Raw genomic sequence first — 19,497 nt, 5'->3', positions numbered from 1 at the left:
TAGCTGTTATTTGTGGTGTGGTCCAATTGACCTTTGAATATAATTCAGTATTTGGCTCATGCTCTAAAATGATCTCGAAAAATGGATGAACGGTGTGGATATTATAAATACATCATTTTGGGCCCAAGTAACTTTGATCTCATTTGAACCGTTCGTATAACTCGGAGTGCGAGGAGCGTCAGCGCTCATCTTCGCACGACACGTACCCACGGCGGCTAATCCGCTTCTGCGGGCTCGAAGGTCTCTCTCTTTCACAGCTGTAACACGCTCTCCTCTCCTCAATTCTAACCTTCCAAATCGTAAAAAATCGCATTCTTTGGCTGGAATTTCTCGAGGGCTTCTTTCATTTCAGCGGTTCTGCTTCTTATCATCTTCGATCCATAAGGAGTTCGACAAGCTAGAAAGGATTTCCGCAATCCGTTATGAATTTGATGGATAGGGAAGGATTTTGAGGTATTTTATGGTTTATTCATCTTATTTTCTATTCTAGGGGTTGTTGTCGGATTCAAGATTGAAATCCATTGGGATTTTGGTATTTTCAGGAATTTTGGATTGATTTCTGGGATTACAACTCTGATCCGTCAGGATTTGAGGGATTCTTAGGTTTTCTCCCACAGATCTAGTGAATTTCTGAAGAGAAAGCTTGAGTTTATAGCTTTTCGTGAGGGATTCGAGGAAAAGGGAAGGGATTTTTGCTTCCCTATGTTCGATCTGCAAGACAAAGGATTCTAGGGTTTCAATTTGAATGGGGAGGTTTTAAGTGAGTCGTGGCAGCAACTGTTTAACTAATGTAGTTCCTGATGTTCTCTCTTTTTTTTTTTTTCTTTTTTTTTTTTTTTTCATTATTTCTTCGTATCCATGTGCTGTTATTCTGTATCTAATGGCATGTAGCAATGATGTCAGCTTTTCTCTGTTCTGTTGATTTAGTGAAATGCTTCAGCTTCATTCAGTAGAAGTAAAAGGTAGGCTGGTTGTGTATGCACCAGAATTTTGATAGAAAAACCATCTCGGATTGTACTGGTAGGACAACTTAGCTTATGTATGCAAACTTAATCAAGGTTTGATGGTGAAGACCAAAGACAAGCTTACATTGTGGCTCACTTGCACCAAGAACTAGACATGCCAATTGTATTTCGCCTTAACGTTAATTACTGGCCTTTTAAATCTTGGAGCAGCTTCTTGATGGTCCTTTGCCTCTTTATACAGTGGTGTTTAAATAATTGCTAGAACTAAGTATATAGTTGTGTGGCGAATTTGATCTGTTTACTTTGAATACTTTGAAAATCAATTGATCTAATGTCAAGAAAAAATGCAAATGATCAGAGAAAGACTGTTGTTTGCAATTCATGTCTCGAAGCGTGGGCTTGCGTTGGCATGTATACCACCATTACCATCGCTTCTGCCAGTGAGGCAATGGGCATGCCGCTTCCCTACATGTAGAAATTATGTCTTAGCTGAATATTGAAGCATTGGGACATGCAAACAGCATTAATATACACTGACAAGCAACATTGCTCTCTGCAATTTTCAAAGTTTATTTGAGATTCGAGCTGTCAATGTCATGTGATATCTTCCCTTTTTTTTTTCTCTCTGATATTTTTCCATATATTGAAAAGCTCCTCAACACCAGCAAAGGACCCATTGTTTGGTTGGGAAATACCTTTTGTGGTTACTAAAACTAGACCATGATGGTGATTGTTATGGCCCTTGATGGGTCTACCAATGTTGTGTTGCATTTGGTTTCCATTGCTAGGTGAGGATACATTACAATTGTTCCATGTATTTTTATACAAAAACATATGTTTTGTGGCAATTTTTACTGGTTTCACCCTTGGCAGGTCTGGTGGTTGGTAGTTGACTCTTGATGACTTTCAAAAGGTTTGATAAATACAAGTGCTTGATATGTTTATTCATCTAAAGCTGACGATCGTGTTTGATTGATATTGGACTGAATTTTCTCAATCCAGTTTGCTTGTGCATCCAAATGTGGCTGAATCATGATTAATAATTTGGAAGCATGTTATCTTATTGCTCTTGTATTGTTTTGCCAGAATGTATCTACTTTCATCTGTGACTGTCATGCATTCTTTTATTAGTTTTGCAAGTTAACATAAATTTAACTCTAATCAATGCCTATACAACATGTTAGGTGCCATGCTCTGAAAATCATTTGATCTATAGTTTGGACCCTGAATGTGTCTGCTGATATATACAATATGTTAGGTGCCATGCTCAGGATTCTCTTGTATTCTAATATCTTCATTTGCATTTCTTTTATGATTTATCCATTTCGTTTGCATCTTTAGGATTCTCTCGTCTTTTCAATTGTTTCTTGTGGGTATGCTTGCAATGGAATAAAATTTAGGCCTGCGTCAAATCAACTCAGTTTTGGCGGTCTGCAAACCAAGTCAACCCTAAAACACATGTATTCATCCTAGCGTGAGTTGTAATGGTTTTGGTATTTGGGCAAGTTGCACTCTGAAACTGAGTTTCGATTCCTTGATGCTGGCATTCAATCCCTGACAATAAAACTCGTAGCGTTTTGCTAGTTTCATTCAACTTTGCTTCTTTCTGCATAGGAAAACAACTTCGTACAGAGAGTTGGACATTAAAAAGAAGAGACTTAACCACCTGGAAAAAGCTGTATATGGACATGACCTTGCAGAAGGAACTACAGGTGTTTAAATCTTAAAATTCATCCTCTTCCCTTTTTCCTAGGGACATAGCTCAGGCGGGATGGGTTGGATTGAGGGTCAACCCCAACCTGAAGGGGATTGAACCTGCAAACCTGGCTCGCCCCGAATTCCAATCTGAAATATAGCCGATGTCCTTTATTCTTGACCTAACCCGACATCAACCCAACCCAAACATGTGATTATTCCCAACCCGACCTAACCTGACACAAATTTGCTCAACGTGAACCCAACCTGATGATAACCTTGACAACCCGACCCAAACTTTGTTGCTTCAATCGGATCTGGGTTGACCTGAACCTGAGTTGCAGCCTTACTTCTACCTCTTTTCTTATTTCATTGGTAATTTCCTAGATGGCTATTATCATGTAGTAATTGCATAGCATTTATTTATTGAAAACACAAAAAGGGTCAGAAGCGGAAGCTCCGTGAACACAAACTTGCATACCTGACTACCTGACCCATCCACAAATGGCGTACAGAGCGGAAGCGGTGATCAGGTATGGACATGTTTCTGAGTGCAAGTTCCAGAGAGCTGTTTTTGTACATTTGGAGAATTTGAAAACTGATAGATGTAGCAAGAAAAATCTGGCTGAATTGAAGAATGTGCTAAAACTGCATGCAGAATTCTGCTCTAGGTACTTGCCATCACTCCTCAATCTTTTGGGATTTCCATGTAATTCCAAAAATTACATTTGTACCAAGTAATTCTAAAAATTACGTGTATGATTATGGAAGAAACTTGAACAGATGAGTTTTTTTATGGGCAGGAATTTTTTTGGGTCTTCATTGAAAATTACATTGTCTTTATTCATATTAAGGGAGTAAGGCCAAATTGCAATGTCGATACTCTAGGTGTGCATGCTCATCCTGAATACTAAGGTAACTGCAATTTAATCATTTGCTTTTGGTTCATTTGTTTATCAAAGACAGCCTTACTCAGTTGGTTAAACACTTCTTAAACCTTTGATATTCCATGCGTGTATGATAAATCTCAACTAGATGTTGCTACTTAATGCCAATGTTTTATTTCAAAATCTTGAAATTGAATTTCACAAGGTCAGTACTATAGCATTCTCTAGATAATATTTGTTCCCAAATATATTCACTTTCATGCCTATGTTCCTAGAATCGAGCATTTCTTCTATTGGAGAATACTTGTGTTGCTGGCACTTAGTAGGCTTATATTCAGTTAGAGATAGGACTAAATTGTTTTGAACCTCCTTGGTCTTCACTGTAGGTTTGCTCCCTACAGGTGAGGGTCCGATTCCCCTCTTTGGCTTTACCCAATACACATGGTTGTGGGTGATTGCGTGTATCCATGTGGAGTAGTCTCACTTCAAAAAGAGGTGGGGACACTCTGTGTCTTCAAAAAAAAAAAAAAAAATGTTTTGAACCTCTATGTATTCTAATCTCAATGATATCTTCCTTTTCATTAAACGTGCTCTAGCAGGAAGAACGAGTGTCCATCTGAATGGAATTAACAGCAATGAAACCCTCTGTTCGAAAAGGACACTAAAATTGAGGTGGGGGCACATGAAACCCTCAGTTTTTAAAAAAATAAAATTGGATCCTTGTTATCTTCTACTCTAGTAAGAAGAACAAGTGTCCATCTGAATGGTTATGCTTATGAGTTGTAACTCGTCCTTGTATACCTATATTCCAAGAATTTGGGCTTAGAGGAACACCATTCCCTATACCTGCACATTATCATCATTAACATCTAAAGCCATATCCCAAATAAATGTTTCAAGCTACATGAATCCTGTTACGCCATTCCACTCTACCACATACCATATCCTTAGTTAAATTGTGAGTCCTCAAGTCTCGATTGTTTCTACAAATAGCTTTAGATCAAGACCTTAATCAATGACAATTTTTGTTTTTTTTTTGTTTTATTTGATTTTTTTTTTTTTTTTTAAAAGTTTATTGATTTGATTTTATCTTTCCTCTCTTGTCATTGATTTCAGGTAATTCATTGAGAATTCAGAGGTTTGCTCGCTGGTTTTGAAGCTTCGGATTCAACTGCAGTAATCATTTCAGGTAGTTTAATCTAAACTACCTAAAGTTTATTTCGTGATCAAACTTTGGCTTATACGTTAGTTTGAATGTAATTATTATCGTCATTAAGAATGTGAGAATTAGCTTATAGCTTGAAAGATTTACCTCATGATTTGTGAGAATTGAGATATATATTTTTTGTTAGCATAGATTTAATTATTGTATCAACGTTCTTAAGATTGCTTTTAGATGGAGTTGTCATAATCCGTCATGGTCATGTGGCAATCTGGGATTGGGTAATATATAATCAATTTTTATTTTTATTTTTTTAAAATTTATGGAAATACAAATTTTATATGTTTGGGATTTGGATGATAGATCTGATATTGATTTCTTCCTTTTCTTGTGTAGACTTATCTTTTCAAATAGGTTGGTTGGTTTGGGGCTTTGGAGAAGTAGGTATAGCTAGTTTTGAAGGTGTACATTGATTAGCCAGTTTTTTTTTTTTTTTTTTCAAATTTAATAAGAAACGCCGGCCATCGAAAATGCCAATGGTTTTGATTGTCGAAATTAGTTGTTGAAAAAGACGACGGTCTTAGCCATCGGAAACGCTGACAGATTCTAACCGTCGGCGAGCAATGCCAACGCTCCCTTTCTTGACGGCCTGTTTAATGGCTTGAAGTCGTTGTGGAAGGTCAATGCCGATGGTTTTTAGCAGTCAGCGTTGCCCTGTTTGTTGGTAGTGATTCTTGTTCATGAATTCCCCATTACACCATCTTGACCAATTGACGCATAGGAAATGTCAGTCCATCATAAAAGAATTTTGTTATGCGCCACGTTTTAAATCCATGTTGTGGGCATGAACTGACAAGATCCTTGAACCGTTCCCAACATTGGAAGAAAGTCTCATCTTCCTTTTGGGCGTAGTTCATGATTGACTTCCTTATGGTGTTCATCTTATGATATGGAAAGAATTTCTTTATGAATTGCCTTGTCATGTCGTTCTATCAAGCAATGGATTGTGGTTGTAGTGACTGCAGTCATGTCTTAGCTTTCTCTTTTAAGGAGAAGGGTAAGAGTTTCAACTTGATTGTGTCCTCGGACACAAAGGAGGTGTAGAGTGGCTATTATCTTATCAAACTCTCTCATGTGTAAATATAGATTTTTAGATTCAAGTCCATGGAACTTTGGAAGGAGTTAGATCATTCATGGTGTAATATCCATACTACATGTCTGGAAAAATTATGTAGAAAGGTGTGCTCACCCCCGCCGGTTGTAAATAATCTCATAGATTATGAGGCGTGGGTGCATTGTGCACCTCATTCTCATCATGGGCTTCCTCAACTGGGTGTTGAGGTTGATATGCAGTCATCACTCATATTAACTTAGAGGATCTCAAGTGGTGACTAATCCGGTGATGGATAGGCAACCCTTCGATTAATCCTCCTTCACTCAAAAGACGTAAAGTGTTATTACGAACCTACTTGGGCATGAAACACTCTCAGCCCACAAATTCTAAACAATTAAAACTTAAGGAAAACAGAACTAAAACTAAACTAAAGCAATTTAGAATTATGAAACTTGAGAAGAGTTGGAACAAAGTTACCGATTATTAGAGCTCCTATATTAAGATAAAGTCCTACAAAACAAAACAAGTTAGTTCTTGAAATAAATTCTTAAAACCTAATACAAGAACACAAAAGAAGAACTAATCATAATCCTAAACTAATTCCAAAACTAATTAATCTCCGAAAAACGCAACCGTAGTCCTCGATAATGGTGCCAAAAACTTGTTCACAACCCTAAGTGTAGGGTCGCAATGTAGTAATAACTCAGTGAGACTAAGGTTGAATCCACAGGTACTAAACTTGTACGTTTTCTGAAAGTAACTAGAAGTAGAACTAGAATAAAAAACTAATCTAAAATTTGGAATAGTTGGAGTAAGTGTGAATGATATTAACTTAAACTATCAATTAAAATGTAGGAACTAGAGTGCCAAGGATCCACTTGTAGCTATCAAGATGTTACCTTGATTTAAGTAACACAACTAGAATTGGAGTTATATCCTATCCAGTGGAATATAAACTATTTAAACATAATCTGAACTTTCATTAAGATAGTTCACACATGATGTAACGTCCCGGATTTTCACTGTTTTGAATTTTCAAAAATCCTTAATTTTTTTTATATAATTAAATTATATTATCACTTACTGACTATTAGCATTCAATGTTAATTTATACACGGGTGGTACCAGTAAAAAACCGCACAAGTCCGATTAATCAACCGTAGGAAGCTAACGAATCTGCCTGATCACTTAAACACCGAGTTTAGCCATATGATTTGCTCATACAAATCCTAGATTTAACCGACCTACCACTAATTAATCAAGACAATCGTAACTAAATTAAAAGATCTACCCGAAGCTGAGTCAGATAAGGCCTGAATCTTGACTAATAGACCAAATCAACCCCATTATTCTTTTAGCCTAAAACCGACGGTTTAGAGTAATCATAACTAAATCTTAAGTTTCACTAATTTTAAATAGGCCACACTATGAACATAGTTAATCCAAACCCTAATCATTGCTCATGAGAAATTTTAATACATAATTCATTTTAGAAATGCCCCGATTTTCTAAACAAGCTCTACACTGCTCGTTAGTGGGCCACTAGTTTTGAAACTAAAGAATAATGTCCGTCTCACTGGGCTTGACGCTCATCACGGGTGGCGAACTAAGAAAGTGTCTAGAACGACTCAGCTTGGGCCAGAAGCTAAGTGCTTACAATGCGCGAATCTCTTAGGCCGAAATTTGAAACTTAAGTGAAATAAACCTTTCGCTCTTTCATGAAGTTGTGGCTTTCCGACCGTGAGATCACAATCAAACTCGAGTCATGAGTTAATGATATTTCCCTGCTCATATCCGTATAGCCGTGACCCCGATCGACTATCGGTGACTGTTAAACAGACTTCTGATCATATCCGTTAATTGACGCATCCAAATGGCGGGCCGATCATATTCATATGTAGATCACCATTTATACCAAATCTGGCATTATATAAGGGCTTCATTTGGGCACACCATCTCTCCATACGAATTTGCATTTTTTAAAGGAGAGAGAGAAGAAGAATAGTAGGAGTAGGAGTGGGAGGTTTTGGTGCTTCCTTTCATCGGTCTCCTCCAACCAAGGCTGTAACCTCGATCATTTTCTTCCACCAAATCTACCCTACTTGCGATTGGGAAGTAAGAAACAAATTCTACTTCATAACCTAGGTTTTTCTAAAATGAATTCTATAAATCTCATGTAGTTTTTAGTGTTTATATAGGAATTTATAATTTTCCCCAAATCCTTAACCCTAGGAGCTAAAAATCGATTATTCCTTCTTAAGGTGCGGACCATTATTTCTAAGTTTCCATTTATCGACCATCGAGGGTCTCAGTTAATGATTAAAAATGCTTGTAGATGAATTTGTGTATGTTAATATATTGACATTTTGATTTTGATTATATATATAAATATAATATGTTATTGGTTGCATATGGATGCTTACATGTTTGATAAAATGTATAGGTGATTGAATATATTGTTTTATGGATGCTCATATGCTTGATTGAATGCCCAACTGAATGTGTTGTTCCATTGATGCTTACATGTTCGATGAAATGCATAGGTCGTTGCGTAGTAGTATATATGTTATAAATTGCATGATGTATTGTTTAGTTCACAATGATGCTTGAGATTCCTACGATGTTGGATCAGTCGGTAAATCGCCTAAATCAACGGGTGGCCCGAGTTAGGGTAGCCACCCTAAGCTTATTTAATCGACCCAGGTTGAACACGGATGACCGACAGTAGCTGGACTACATGGGCTGCTTGCACCCAATGCCGGTTATGTCTTAGTTCTTCAAGGTCAATCAAATTAGCTTACTAGCCGACTGATCATGTATGTTCACAATGTATGACACGATTAAATGAAATATAAGATATCTCGTTCCTGATGGATGTGTCCATTCATAACTGTTAGTGCATTATGATCCCACTAAGATTTATGAGTCAGGTATGGTGGTATGGGACACCGTGTTTGAGCTGTCGGCCTACGCTGGGGTAATGGGCCTCCCCGTAGTGACCAGTGAGTAACTAAGACTCATGAGTTGGGCATAGTGGTATGTGACACTATGTTCGAGCTGTTGGCCTATGCTGAGGTGACGAGCCTCCTCATAGTGACCAGTGAGCATTGATGGAGGTGATAAACCATTGTTCGATTGACCCCATCAAATTACCTGGCTGATGTTTGCGTGCTAGAGTATCGTTTGAACGACTCGGGCGTTAATGGAATTGGGTGACGAGCCCCTTTCCTTTATGTATTTTTTTATTTTATGTGACAAGCCCACACATCGAAACTAAGTGATCATACTCAGTTTGGGTGATGATCCATATCGGGTTGATCCTCATACAGTTAGGTATTATACTATAACATCCTGGATTTTTGCCAACTTGGAAATAGACGTCCTTGGGCAATGGATCGATCATAACATCTTATTAACTTCTTAGAACTCAATCCCAAAGCGTCAAATCTCTTTTTAACCCATTTCCTTCGAAATCTCACCATTCACCATCTTATTCTTCAAATATCTCTAAGTACTATTATATTAGACATGAATCTTAAAGTTTAGGTGATGAAGAATAATACTTAAACTAAAATTTACTATAAATAGTAGTTAAATAAATAAAATGGGTTTTTGACCCTAACCTTTTGGAATCTCACGAAATACATGGGTTCTTTGGATAAATCAGCTTCTCCTACCCTAAAATCATATATTGCACGTTAAACAACTCATTCCGGTTTACAAAAAGGACCCGAAAACACATCAAACGGACTCGGTGGGCAAACGATGCAAATCAGGGGGATCCGAGGTGGGCCTCGCATTTTTCCGGCACCCCCCCGCGGCGGGGGGGGAAGGACCTTGCCCCACTGGCGACCCCTCGCTGGAAGGTCCAGAGACCGACGAGGACCTCGCCGGTTCTGTGAGGCCTCGTCGGCCAACGGGCCGCAGCGGGTCGGGTGGCTTGTTTTCTGCCCCATTTTCACTTTTCGTTTAATTTCGAAAAGTCATATCTCCCTCGTTATAACTCCGATTTAGGTGATTCAAGAGCCACATTGAAGCTTGATAAGTCTAGTTTCATATAAAAATAAGTGAAAAATATAATAATATAGTTATGATAGTTAAATATATGTCGTTGGGGCAACTGTCTGAAAATCATTAGTTTGGATAGCTGCTGCTTCTGGAATTTTTAGAATTTTTCTACAACAGGAAATCTAATGAAATTTGGTAGGGATGAAGTAGATTTGATGACGAACTACTAAAAAAATAATTAAAATAATATACTAACTAAAAGTGCCAGAAAGGGACGTAAAACTGCCCTAGGACCTTATTCTATCATAATTAGGGCACGATTAAGTTAAGTGTTAAATTGAACAATCAATAGAATTAGCTCGAACCACTTTAAACACGAACTGCAAGACTCAAAACGTGTAAAATCATTAATGCTACATTATCTTAAAACTAAGGATCCATCTCAAAACCCAGTTACTCTCAGGAGCACCTTGAAACTTCGTATCGGACCTGGACTGCACGTCGAAAGTCCGGTTACTACGAAACCATACGGTTAGAGCTGCCTCACTGGACTTAACATCCATCTCGGAAATCAAGTCCTAATGATACCCAGAAATGCACAACTTAAGTCCGGATCGAAGTGTGTGAGAAATGCGAATATCTTTAGAAAACGAACTGAAACTTAAGTTAATTGAGTCGGTTCACTTGGAGGCCAAATTTAAGGATTCTGACCGTCAGAATCTGACCCAACTACACCCTCGGATTAGGAAAAATTTTCAACACATGTCAGTACACCTGTGGCCGTAATCGAGTACCGGTGACCGTTGAACTGAAACTGGTCCGCCACGGTCGATTTGTAAATCCGATTAGACCGAAAACTTAGCTTGACCTAGATCCAATGTCAAGGAGTTTAAGTCTGACCGCACGCAGAAAAGGGGCTTCCAGAAGTACTCCGTTGGACTGAAATACCCATTATTTGGCTATAACATAAGTATACCATGGCCCTGGGGCCATTGACATCGATTCTGGGCTTATAAAAAGCCCTTAAACCCGCCTCTCTCTCTCTCTCTCTCTCTCTCCCATATGAATTTCTCCAAACCCTAGGAGAGGAGAGAAATTGAGAGAAAAGAGTGAAGATCGAAGGGAGATCTTTGAAGTTTGCTATCGTCTTTCTGTTCTGCTACTCCATGCCTCGATTCACCCTCCCACATCGCTACACCGTTGATTTTAACTCCATTTTTGGGTAAGAAATCATAATCTTAAACTGATATAAATATCCAAATAGAGCAATAGGCAAAATAGCTAACTTATTTCATGAATCAGGTAGCCGTTGTGCCGTAGACAAAGACTTAGCTTTTAAACTGATTTCGATATGAGTCTACTGGTGAAAGGTGCGGACTATAAACGTTTAGGTTATGGTTTTCAAGGCTTTTAATGTCAGTAATGATGTATGACTGACTTGATTGTTATCTCATATGCTTAGATACGATGTTTCCCGTATATTACACATGTAAACTATGTTGATTTTAATGTATTCTAAGTGTTTGTTGAAATGTTTGAATGAGTATGGAATTATGATTTGTGTTTGCCATGATTTATGTTTGAGGTTACATGATGGTTGTACGTGTGACAATTCTTATGTGGAAGGATTTGCTACGATATGTGTTTTAGCTAATTTATTTCAAGTATGTAATATGTGTAGTTTAAGTGTTTGTTAAAATGCTTGAATGAGAATATGCTTATTGAAATGTCTTTAATTAGGGTGTTGAGATATGATTCTCAATTCTCTTATCTATAGTTACAATTCCCTTCATATAACCTATTTTACTACTATGTGTTTTATGGATGAATGTCTATATATGTTAACTTGTACTCCAGGTGCTCGTTTAAATGCTTATATGAGATTTATATTTGAATTTGTTGCTACATACTGTTTTGACTAGTACATATGAATGCCTATTGTATTTGAAGTGTGATTGGGGCTATGATGTAGTCCAGGCAATCGGTAATGGTTTACGATCGGTGACTGAATTGATTTATCCACGATGGATACGTTCGACGAATCCGAGTCGTACGTTATTTGACGGCAGTGGTTAGGCCACGCGGAATGCTTACGCACTCCATGTCGATCAAGTCAACGTGCACTCATACCAGTCGAGCTTGTCAAGTAACCCGATTGACCCGATGTATGTTCACCATGTATGGACGCTACTGCTTGAATGTAAGGTACCAAACTCACTAGTGGAAAATCCCTTTAATCTTGTTACCTCGATCCGCTAAGACTTATGAGCCGGGCATGGTGGTATGGGACACCGTGGTCGAGCTGTCGGCCTACATTGGGGTGACGAGCCTCCCCGTAGTGACCAGTGAGCAACCCAAACTCGTAAGCCGAATACGGTGGTATGGGACACTGTATTTGAGCTGTTGGCCTACCCTTGCGTGGCCTGGCTGTGGTCCCCAGTCGGGTTGGTGACGAGCCTTCGAAAATAGACTGCTAGTTGGTAGGGTGTAGGTGGTAGTGATCTCGAGTGTAATCTGAGACTGCGTTGAGGCGACGAGTCTTTCCGTAGCAACCAGAGTACAAACTAGGCCTACACTGATCAGGTGACGAGCCCTTTGTAGTGACTTAGAACTGCAACATCGTATGAGATTTGTTAAGATTGACGACCCTAGAATGGATCATTGTTTGGGAATTGATATAAGGTAGGTACCTTAGCTTCCCAATCCTGCTGTATGAAAAGGACTAATAAGAACTTGGTAATCACGCTCATGCACTACATTACATGTGCGTTTGGCGTAGCAGGTCAAGAACTGAGGAAGTGTTTCATGCGCAATCGTGAGATGAAGTCGCTGAGGGAGCGCAGGCGAGGGTATACATCATTATTTCATATCATTCTTGCATTAACAAGAGTACTTAGGACCTGATTGTTGTATTGCGTTATCATTACTGCTTGACTGAATTGATAACATGTTAACCTTTGCTTTATTGTTCCACTGAGTTGATCACTCACTCTCACGTTATGGGACGGTGTTTTAAACACTCACAAGACCCTGTTTTAGTTTCAGATGATGGTGATGCGTATGAGGCAGAGCCGGACTTTTATGATGATGATGAGGGTTTCTCCTATATACAGCTATCAGGCGGATCTATGAAGACCTTGTTCTAATTCGACGAGATTATATGGATATATGATTTAGTTAAACACTTACATTTTGGTATTTTATATAGTTTGACACAAAGTATGTATATATTTAGCCCTGTTGCGTATTCATACTGAGGGGATTTAAAATCACTCATATACTTTATAAATCTATCACAGTCTTCCGCTTACTTAATTTAGTTATCCCTGGAATATAATATGCTGTTTTAGTATAATCCCACTTATGTTCGAATGCACTCATAATAATCATCATAATCTATGTTGCATAAGTGATGCGTTGGAACTCGAGAGTTGGGCTTTGCTCGACTCCTGATTTTCAGGGCGTAACATATACCGTATCTTTGGAATTACTGATTTGTGATATAAACAAGTGGTACCTAAATTTGGGCTAAGGGACATTGGTAAGGAGCCACTACGTGCGGCCACGAGCCACGTGATCTGGACAAGCACTCGTGATATAACGTCCGTATCTTAGCTTCGTCAATATGCTGGATGAATTGAATTTAATAATTACTCGGCTAACATGACCATTCACCGCATTACATTAGCTTAGAGTGTGGCGAACAGGCGTGGTTGTCACGTGATGAGGAAGTGTTGTCATTTGCGAAACAGGTGGTCGGAGTCGCGTGTGAGGGAGTGTTGTTTGGAAAGGGCATGCATCATGTCATATCTTCATATATACATTTAACAAGAGTATTTAGGAAATGTTTGATTTCTTGTTTTATCATTACCCGCACTGATTGGATTGATAGCATGTGTAACTTAGAACTAATGGAACCACTGAGTTAGCTATTCACTCCCACCTGTGACGATGTTTTAAAACACCAACCAGGCATATCATTGATACAGGTACTAGTAAAACCTCAAACAGGTAGGCTTATATCGGGTTGTGCCAACGTGGTCATGTTTTGAAAAATTTAAAGAAAACTGAAAACTTTACACTTTAATAATCTTGGGTATGTATATTGTGGGTTGTATAATCCTATTTTGGACGATCATCACGATTAAAATTGTATCTTTAACTCTTAGCCTCATATTTCTGAATATATTATCGTATTTAGCTCGCTTTAGATTCGCTAATTCGAATTGCCCTACTTTGATTATCTGTGTGTGAAATGAATTTGAATCTGAATAAGGACACGTGTTTTCATTTGGTTAACACCTAGGAACTCGGGATTGGAGTGTATGTACTTGGGTGCCGATTTTCGGAGCGTTACATAGGAAAACCCATTTCATTGATTAGAAGGGATTCCATCATCCTACCATGCCCAGGAGACAATGGTGAACAATAGGATTTACCGATCTCCACAATTCCAAATAGATTAAGAAATTAAAAGCCTCCACATAATCTACTATAATTGAAGTCACAATAAGTCATAGAAAACTAGAAATATTCCTCAAATCGAACTAGAACTCAATGATTGTTCAGCATAAATAAGAATCAAAGAAAAATAATCATTTCAACACGTTACAAGCTTCACCTTTTAGCCCTAGCTTAGATGTTTAGTTTACCATAGACATGATTGAAACTAAATCTCTCCAATAAAATATGAAAAATAAACTAGGGAAGAAGAAAAACTCTTGGGAGGTTGCTCCACCCTTTGGCTCTGCTCCTTGTAACCTAATTCATGTTTAGAACTCCTCAAAGAACCCGTATTTATAGCCTTTGTCTGGCCGACTTTGAAAACCGCCTCAAATTTACACAGCAGATTTATGCTTCAGTCGAACTGAAGTCGAGTTCAAGTAGTGATCGGATTCTGTTTCAGCAGTTGCTCGATTTCGTTCAGACCGGACTTGGGTTCGGTCAGACCGAACTTAAGTTTTGGTTGGACTGAATTAGCTTTCGGTCGGATCGAATTAACTCCTTTTACAATGGAGCTTTTTGTGCACTTTTGGTCGTACCAAATCCTTCATTCGATCAGATTGAACTTGGTTTTGGTCAAACCGAATTAGCCCTGAATTTCATTGTTGGTTGCTGGATTGTTTTGTGTGATTTAGATCGGACCAAACTGGTTGTTTTTTGGCTGCAAGCTTTGTAATCTTCTCCAGTCTTTTCTTTATCCTTTGTACTTAGTTTCCTTAGATCTTGAGGTCATAAAATCTTTAATCTTGGTCTCCTAAGATCCACTTCTTGCTTTGGTGATTCTTGAGCATCAAATCCATGTTTTTGACATTCTTTTCAATCCAAGCTCTCAGATTCACCCTGCAATACAAACATGTATAAAATATAACAATTAAGCATTATCATTTATGAAACCAAGATATAAACAGAAGGAAATATGCAATATTTGACACTCAACACAAATCCATGCTTTTAGTATTCTTTTCACGTTAAGCTCTCAAAATCACATTGTAGGACAAAACATGTATAAATAGAATGATTAAGCATTATCATGTTCATAAAACCAAGGTACAACTAGAGGATGCAATATTTCACACTCAACTCTAGAATTTGCGGCTATCTGATAGCACAATGGGTTGTGTAAAGAATAATGTTATGTGTTATCCGGTCTGTGGACTCGCAATACGGTTGTGCGATCGCGCAACATGTATAGAAATGATTTTTGCATGGATAAAGGATCGATCTCCCGTTTGATATTGTAAACAAAAATCAAAGGAGGATCAAGGGGGCATCTATTGGAGCACAAAAAAGAATTAAATTTGTTTTGTTGTGTGACCGTGTAATAGAGATGGGTTGCACTGTCGCATAACTGAAGGTGAATTACTAGTATAACTGGCAAAGAGAAAATATGACTGGCTCGCACAAAAGCCTATTGCGTGACTGTGCAATAGGGATATGTTGTGTGACTACGCAACATCACTTTGTTGCATAGATTGGATAGCTCACACGTGTGAAGGCCTATAAATACTCGTTCTCCCTCTCAATTGAGGGACACTAGAGAGAAATGAGCATCAAAGAGATCAGGGAAACATTCAAGAGCTTTCAGAGTCAAGAGTTACAGTAGTCAGCTATCTCATAGGACGTACCATGAGAGAAAGGAAGGGGGAAGATGCGAGAAGCAGAAGGCTGGCCTGTCGCGTGACTGCACAATAGGAGTTGCTTGCGCGTCCATGTAACATGGGTCCTTGATAGCCCATATGTTATGCGACTTTGCAATTCACCAGGGATTCATTCTCCCATGCTCATGTCCTATGCATACTGACGCGAAGCAAGGGTTTCAAACCCTTGCAACTCTATTCTCATTACGTCGAATGCTATGCAAGCCTAAATGTTGCCGAAATTATTAGTAAATAAGTTTTATTTGCACTAATCAAGTATACTTTTTTATTATTATATATAATCAAGGACAATGTGAGGGATATAATAATGATTCAGATTAATGAAATAAAATGATTATTATTGTTCTTTAGTCTTTCTTTTGTTATTATTTAATGTGGATATTCCAATCTCTAGCATATGTTTCTGATCGAAACACTACCTTACTATATAGTTAGCATCTTCTTAAGTTCACCCCAGGTCTAGACATCTCTCTCTAGGTGGTAACTTAAGCGAAGTATCAGTATATAATTAGTTCTTTCCATTGTTACATTTTTATATATTGTATTTTACATTGTTGTCTTTTCTTCATTCCTATTATGTCACGCCTCAAACTCGGGAACTGGGCTCATAGAATTTTCGATCGCCGAATCCAATGCCGACAGCCTCCGTAGTGCTCCATTCTTTACTCCTGGCACCCATATATCAGATTCCGATCCTGAGATCTTACAAGGAGGATTTTCAATATAATTTTTTTAAAAAGGGTAATGGAGTATAACCAAGTCACAAAACAACATCACCACATATCTACTATATCAGAAATTTTAAGTACAATGCGGAAAGGGAAATACAAATATAGATATTGGAACTCCAAAAGCTCAGCAACACGCTCCTACCTCAATGCTGCTGCAATTTAACGTCACCTGCACGCAACGGTCGTGCATAAGCTTACGAAAAGCTTGGAGGGTGGTGTAAGTGTGTCATAAGGCAAGTGTTAAGTATGCAATATCAGAGTAATGTGGAAATATGTTGGTAAGTACATGAATACTATTAGCCATACAAAGGCTATGCGATGCAAGGCATGAATACTATTGGCCATACCAAGGTTATGCGATGCGAGGTGTACGTAGCCAAATGTCATATGTGAGATGCAACACAAGCATGTCAGTCCTCATTAAGTACATATATCAGTATAGTTTCTCTCTGTGATATCATCGGGTTCTAGTACACTCCACACTGATTGCCGCCTCCCTAGCTGCACAGCCCAGGGAGTGGAAGAGACTATACTATTCTCCTAACCAGTAGTCTGCCAATACCTACCCGGCTTGTTGATAGTAGATCCATTTACGAGCTGGTCAAACTTAGCCTAGCTTACAGCCCCCTCACTTGGGAGGATAAGGCCACACCCCCTTTTAACTGACCATGACACAGTGGGAGACGCGGTCTACTAGTATTCGGCACTCATGCGCTCATGTATCCACTCAATATAGATGTTGGAGCATCTCTTGGTACCAAAAAAGTTCTGAGACTTTCACCTAAGGACATCCTATGTGCCCACATTGCTAAAGTCAATATTTTCGGTATCCAATTCGGCCATCCACGATGTGCGTGTGGAGGCCACAACCCTGATGTCGCTAGGGCATATAGTAATCATGTCACACAAATGCGAGATGCATGAATCACACTGTCCAGTCATGCAGCAATCCTGCGCATACTGCGCGCTCATGTGGGCAACTCCTAACAGTGAGTCCCATAAACAATTTGCCTAAAGGCATATGCTATGATAAGTCACTCCTCATATCAAGCATACATATGATGCGTATGGGCATGATTATGGAGTTATACTAAGCATGTTAAATGGTGATCAATTATCTTCATAATGAAGATGGGCCTAGACGGCCTACACACAATGAGTATGAGCCTAACAATGAGCCCTAGAGAGAGTTACAATGCGGACATTTAACCATCATTACTCTTACAATGTGGACGTCAAACCATCATTGCTCCTAAGGCATGGCCCGCCGTAAACATCATTATATGCATCATGGTGGAATCACACATCGTAATAGACCTCATATTCATCACATTTGGCCCCACACAAAGGCCTCGCATACGTCTTATTGGGCCTCACTCATGATTGTTATATACATCAAATTGGGCCTCAACTCATGAGCCTCAAATACATCACAATGGGCCTCATATACATCAAGTGGGCCGCACCACTGGGCCTCATATACATCAAGTGGGCTGCACTAATGGGCCTCGTATACATCAAGTGGGCTGCACCAATGGGCCTCATATACATCAAATGGGCCGCATTAATAGGCCGCACTAATGGGCCTCATATACACCAAGTGGGCCGTATCACATGGGCCGCACCAATGGGCCTCATATACATCAAGATGGGCCACAACAATGGGTCGCACCATCTACACCATTCATCTATTTTAGAGCATTACCCAAAAATGAATCACATCGGAAGATCATCTAGATCATACCACAAGTAATAATGGAGATAATGATTTCCACCCAAAAAATTACCAGGGCCCCCTATAACAATTATTTTCCATCTAATCCGTTCATACGGTCACAAAGACCTGAATCAAGAGGAAAAACAAATATCATATTGATCCAGAACTTCTGCGATCCCTAAAGGATTTCAATGGTATGCATTCAACTCTCCACCATTTTCTGCGGTGCGGTCCACTTGATAGATTTGCCTCATTTTTAGTCTCAGGCCTTGAGACGAGCTTGCCAATTAGATGGATGGTTTAGATATAATACATGCCTCATGATTAGGACCCACAGAACTATTGATATACATACAGCAGGTATATAGCCTGTGGGTCCCCATCATCTAGATGGATGACTGGGATATAATACATACAACATGGTGGCCCACGACCACGTCCAGACCGCTGGACGGTCTGGATGAAATAGATGGACAACGTTTATGAAACACATATCACGGTGGGGTCCACCCTCCCTGTAGGACGGTGCTGTACTCCGCACGTGTGGGTCCCACCGTCCAGCCAGGTGGACAGTGTAGATACAACACATACGGGTTGGGTCCCACCCGTCCAGGATGATGGACAGTGTGGATAAGACCCTTACATCACGGTGGGGTCCACTTGCTGGCTGCAATATAACAATTATATATCTGGTGTGAGACGCACCATCCAATCTGCTTTCAATTTATGTGGGTCCCACATGGGGCCCACCATCATATATAATATAATATATTATTATAATAATATTATTTTTTTAAAGAACATGTCAACGTCTAGTCTAGGCCCTGGACGGCCTGGACCATGTGGATGGACGGGTTGGATGCGTCATGCATCAAGGTGGGGTCCACGTCAGCGTGGCCCACCTGATGAATCAAGTTGATATTTGTGTTTCCCCATCATCCAAACCTTCCTAAAGGGGCAGTAAGGTGGCTGCAATGTGGGCCCTGGTTGGGTCCACTTAGTGCTCAATATGGATGAAATGCATACATCATAAGCGGGCCATAAAATCAGGAGAAGA

General features: G+C 39.2%; 1 long non-coding RNA gene across 7 annotated transcripts; it reads left to right on the top strand.

Annotated features, from left to right (window-relative positions):
* Nucleotides 1-202: 202 nt before the first annotated feature.
* On the top strand, nt 203-13,878 carry LOC131237113 (uncharacterized). 7 transcript variants are annotated; one of them, XR_009167045.1, is made up of 8 exons: nt 203-453; nt 543-790; nt 1,617-1,753; nt 1,839-1,878; nt 2,580-3,331; nt 3,464-3,575; nt 4,664-4,736; nt 13,804-13,878. It is a non-coding gene; the product is annotated as an uncharacterized LOC131237113 (long non-coding RNA). The 7 variants fall into 7 exon arrangements; XR_009167043.1 differs by lacking the exon at nt 13,804-13,878 and having other exon boundaries at nt 543-760; nt 4,664-4,942; XR_009167047.1 differs by lacking the exon at nt 13,804-13,878 and having other exon boundaries at nt 3,515-3,575; nt 4,664-4,942.
* The last annotated feature ends 5,619 nt before the right edge of the window (nt 13,879-19,497 follow it).

The sequence above is a fragment of the Magnolia sinica genome, chromosome 2, assembly GCF_029962835.1.
Source record: "Magnolia sinica isolate HGM2019 chromosome 2, MsV1, whole genome shotgun sequence".
In the NCBI taxonomy this organism is placed as follows: domain Eukaryota; kingdom Viridiplantae; phylum Streptophyta; class Magnoliopsida; order Magnoliales; family Magnoliaceae; genus Magnolia; species Magnolia sinica.
The sequence above is the reverse complement of the archived record's forward strand: the minus strand, read 5'-3'. Positions and strand labels throughout refer to the sequence as shown.